Source organism: Macadamia integrifolia, unplaced genomic scaffold (genome assembly GCF_013358625.1).
Source record: "Macadamia integrifolia cultivar HAES 741 unplaced genomic scaffold, SCU_Mint_v3 scaffold155, whole genome shotgun sequence".
NCBI classification, from domain to species: domain Eukaryota; kingdom Viridiplantae; phylum Streptophyta; class Magnoliopsida; order Proteales; family Proteaceae; genus Macadamia; species Macadamia integrifolia.
The window spans coordinates 226,422-231,749 of NW_024868256.1; the positions used below are offsets into that span (position 1 = coordinate 226,422).

At 37.2% G+C, this 5,328-nt stretch overlaps 1 long non-coding RNA gene across 1 annotated transcript; it reads right to left on the bottom strand.

Annotated features, from left to right (window-relative positions):
• Nucleotides 1-3,907: 3,907 nt before the first annotated feature.
• On the bottom strand, nucleotides 3,908-4,516 carry LOC122064200. Its single transcript, XR_006135616.1, has 2 exons — nucleotides 4,375-4,516; nucleotides 3,908-4,201 (listed from the first exon to the last, which is right to left on the bottom strand). It is a non-coding gene; the product is annotated as an uncharacterized LOC122064200 (long non-coding RNA).
• Nucleotides 4,517-5,328: the final 812 nt, after the last annotated feature.

The window sequence follows — 5,328 nt, forward strand, 5'->3', positions numbered from 1 at the left end:
TAGTGATAAGAAAGACTATGAAGTTTCTAACTTTTAGCCTAAGTTGGGTTGCAAGTAAAAGAGAAGGGGAGTGAAGTGAAATTGATTTAAAAAGGAAAAAATGACAGTTTTGGCATCACTATTGTGCAATCTATTTAAAACTCTTTATCATATATATGGTAATTATATTTTGGGGAACGGAACTCTGCCCATTCGAACCCCTTACACTAAACACCGCATGTATTTTCACATCTAGTTGTGTCTGGCCGTAGGGAAAGCTAGATGGGCTGGTTCTTTATCCCCTTATATATTTTAGATGACGCTACGAAACCAATCAGATAAAATCTCATACATAGCAAAAATAATATTTAACACCATTTTATGAGTTGTATTTATTTCGAAGTGTACCATGCATAAATATCCATGGATATCTTTATCCAGGTACTACAGGTTCTGTCACCTGGTTCTTAAGTAAAGCTAAAGATCTTGGGTTCCAGAAGTTATGCATTGAATGTGACTCGAACTTTGGTCATTTGCATTCAAAATAATTTCATTTTGTGGCCACTATTTCAACAATGGTTAATTATTTCCTCATATATGTCGCCTATATCATGGAAGAAAACACACTATCATAGAGAAGTGAATCTGATGGACTCTTTAGCAAAAAGGGAAGTTAGACAGCTTTTTTGCAAAATCTTCCATTAAATGTTAGAGATGATGCCTCTTGAGATGCATTTATATTTTTACAGGGTTGGTACGTAAAATAATGTTCAATGAAATTTATATTTGCAAAGAGGCAATTATTTCCTTGTTAATTTGTGAGCAAATCAATCGATCTAAAATATAGTACTAAACTGGCATTGTTTGCATAAATTAAAGGTATGTTCTAGCTTAATTTTCACTTCTCATTTTCTTATATAGTTCTACTAGACGTTCCAGTATACAGGTTTTGGTTCCATAATCTATAGGTTACTTACCATTGTGGCTGCCTCTATATGGAGCTGTGAGTGGTTTGTTGGTCTCGTGTCATTCTGTTGGGCATTTTATGTTAACATTGTTAGATACTTCCATATTTTAGATTCAATTCTCTGTAGTTTACTAAGAAACTGGGGGCTTTTTGAATCTATAAAAAAAATTCTCACTATGTATTGTATCAAGAATCAAGATAACCTTTGGTTTTATAAAAGAATGTATTCTTACTATTTCCAAATTACAATGATCTCAAATCCCTTTTCATTTTTTTCTTCAAGATTTTATTTTTTAATCCATCTCATATATGCATTGGTGAAAGAAAAGTGTAAAATAATGTTCAATGAATTTCATATTTGCAGGGAGGCATTTATTTCCTTGTTAATTCGTAAAGAGATCGATCGATCTAAGATATAGTACTGAAATAGGGATCTGGCTCCTCTCCAATGAGTTGAACCCCTTAATGCGGCAATCAACTGGTGGGAGGAGGCAGATACACACTAACACATGGGCACACATGTCCAAATCCTCCTAGTCATTAGATGCCGTGCTGGACATCCAATGCATTCGAGATGATCTTTTTTCAAAGAAGAGCGGGAGTTGGATGATGGTGATCAAATTTTTGAGTTCTCATGGGACTCATGAACCTTTACCTTACCTCTCCGACGACGACACCCTCTACTGATATTAGGAATTGCGAAGGAGAAGTTTTAGCAGTCAATTCCATTCCTAAAGTACCATCATCGGTTGTTACTCTCAAAGCTAAGCTACAAGGGATGGGGCGATATTGGCTACCATGATTGGAGCAGATAATATTCAAGTAGAGAGTAACTCCATGGATATCATCACTTATCTTAAAAGCATAAAATCCTTCATCATCAAGATGCACTTTTTCTTTTTTGACATTTCCAACTTTTGCATGAAACCAGTTTCTTTCCATCATTTTCTCTCATGTTATCAATCAGTACAGACTACAGACTCATTTACTAAAAAAAAAAAAATATATATTGTCAAATTGCTGTGGACACAAAAATTTGTCCATGGAAAATACCAAATTTGTCCCCATCTTCTCAAACGGGCTCTATTTTTATATGACCCACACTTCCTATCCACCAGTGGGCCGCTCATGTGATCACTTAAAGCCTATGGGCCTAGCTCATTGGTCAGTTTCACAAACATATAGCTCACGCCCCACTAAAAACCAAGCGGACCCCATCACTCCAAAAGTGTGGTTCAAAGGGTAGCTCAATTCATTCTACACAAGCCACACTTCTTTTATGGGCTATCTGGAAGCAACCTTCCAGTCTGCAAGAAGTCTTCAAAGTATCCAAGTCAGTCTTCTAACTTCAAACAAGCCACACAAACTAGTACCCCAAAGAAGGAATACGCCAACTCAAAGGCCCCTTTCAGGGAGAATTACTATTTTCAACTGAGAAAACACTAAGCTTGGAGTGATGAATCACAGCCTAGTACATCTTCAAGGTGGAAATATGTAATTTGACCGTTTGGATCTTGAGAACTGTCAAGAGTCGCTTCAAATTTTGGGCTGAATTTGTTGAATCATATAAGCATCATTTGAATATGAAATATATCTCTAAATCTAATGCCAGTGAATGCAGGGATTAAAATCTTCACCTAAAATGCGGATTTTTCAATTCCCATGAAACATAAATAGACCTGCATTGATGGAATCTAAAATTGCCAGCTACAATAAGAGTGCAATCCTAATTTGATGAAGAGCATTTTCAAATGGGCCAACAAACCAGTCCAATAAGTCCACAACCTAAGCCAATCGATAGAAGATAGAAATAAAAGTTACAGTCCAGGATTTTAGGGTAACTTCACGGTGACACCTGTACCAACTTAAAGGAACTAGAATATAAAACGATGTCTTGTATTTCGTCGCAGTTTAATCCAAGGAGTACTGATGCAGCACCTCAACAGGTAGGACGACGGTCCCGCTAGACAGTTAACGGGCCATGGGATTGCAAGGGGGGCGCAGGCCCCCACTCGAATTTTTTATTTGAAGGCAGTTGTGTACTTTTCATATTAGGGTTTTTTGTAACAAGAGTTTCTTTCTCTATAATGCAAGCAATATTGAGAGGTGTGAGGACGAGCGCTGTAACCCGATTCTCCATTGATAGTAAAGCAAAATCTCATCTCACCGAGGGCGTTGGCAACCTTGCCGAACCTCGTAAATCTGTGTGCATTATTTGTTCTATTTTTCTATTATCTTCTGCATCGTTTTAAGGTTGCGTTTCTACACTAGAAGTCGTGCCATATATGGATGAAAAGATCTAGAAGTCTATTTTCCAAAAAAAAAACGATACATCATTTGCTATTTTCTAAAAGAAGGTATGGCCGCTTTGGTAAAATTCATCTGGGTTAACTACTAACACTTAGAATTTCAGAATTCATCTTTTTACTCCAACCTCCATTCAAATTCGGTTCTAGAACTTTTTGGACACTTCAACCATTATATTTTCAAACTCTTTAGATGTGGAAAATGTCTTTCAAGGTTCCCAAGATCCTTTTCTATTGGATAATTGTTAATTTTCCCAATGTTTGTTTTTTCAATTAGTCTTAATTTCATTTTTGAAAATTACCTATGCTTTGAAGGTTGTTCCATGCTCATCTATATAAACTTATACTAGTGAATGGAATGTAATACTTGGAATTTATTCATAATTTGAACCTTGGGCCTTTGAAAAGAAATAGTTCTTAAATTCTCTTATCCCTTAGGTATATTTCCTTTGGGTGGCAAGATCTTTCTCTCTTTAGAAGTAGCCGCTTGTGTTACCTCCTACTCCTCTATAATTTTCCAAAGATAGAATTTAAAACCTTAGAATCACAAGAGTTTTGAATCAATATTGAGGCTTTTACCTGTGGAATTTGACATGTTACCAATCTGGAAGGTAACTTTACTTACCCAATGGTCAATAGTAATAGCTTACTCCACTATGGCAGGAAATAGGCAATAGTAAAGAAATAGCTTACTCCACGCACAAGGCAAGTACATATTTCCAATTTTATTACAAAATATATATAAAAAAAAATGGATAACACATCAACAAAATGTTTGGATGTTTTCTTAGCAATTAAAGATGGGGTTTCCTACCAGTCGCAAAATTTTGGTCATCTCAGCACAAATTTTAGTACAACGGTCGTGACGTCACCTGTTAGCAATGAAGATGTAGTACAAGGCAAAGAATCATATACCTCATTTCCATCCAAAACTTGAGTCTCCTGGGTCCTGATTTGTGTCATAAAGCAACATGTTACAAAATAATTCACAAGTGCACATGCTTACCTTACGAGGTTTCATACAGCAACATATTACACAATAATTCACAAGTGCACATGCTTACCTTACGAGGTTTTATACAGCAACATATTACACAATAATTCACAAGTGCACATGCTTACCTTACGAGGTTTTCTCTTCAATTCTCCATTGTCTGGGCAGAGAGTTTCAGCAATTCCTCATCCACAATGGAAATCACTGTGCCTATGCTAACCTCTGACACCTTTGCCTGTATCCGTATCTGATGATCAATGAAAGATGCTGAAGCCATCTTTCTTCTGGTATTCTCATCTCCTACATATAGCACAAGGCAGGCACCACTGCAGTTCAGAGGACCCACAAACTCATAAAACAGCTCATGTATATTTAAAGCATGACAGCATGAAGTTCTTCCACCAATCAAAACCTGATCAATACAAAAATGAGATTGAAAGTGAAAAGAGTAAGCTTAACTGCGATCATTATGGTTCCAAATTTCACAACTGCTACCGTATGTAAAAATCCAACAATAGACCCAAAATTTTCAAAAGATGTTATGTTTGATGGGCTGGAGTAGAAAAGTGCAATTTACAAGGAAATTCCCGCCAGCACTCTCTCTCTTCCACAAGCTATGATGAAGACATCACCATCTCTGATTTCTCTTCCATAAGCAAGGACGAAAATCGAGAGAGAGAGAGAGAGAGAGAACTCACCCCTGCAATCTCTCTCCTACTGCAACAAGCCCTATGTATGTGAGAGGAAGAAGAGAACACTCAACTTGAAATTGGTAGTCATCGGTGGGCAGCCATAAATGCCTCCGATGACATGTTTTAAATTTAAAGAGAAGGTATACTTGGAAATTCAATGGAAAAGGTAGGGGCATTTTTGTCTGATAAAATTGTAACCCTTCCTATGGAAAAGGCCAACCAAACAGGCCAAGGATTGGAAAAATGCCACTTTTTTCTTCGTACTTATACCATCAGCACGTTGGGTCCACTCCCCCAACTTTTCCACCCCAACTCCACCAGTCAAACAGGGCCTTAATGTATTAGTTTGCAGTTACGTACCTTTTCCCCTAGGGGGTGGGGGGTGGGGGG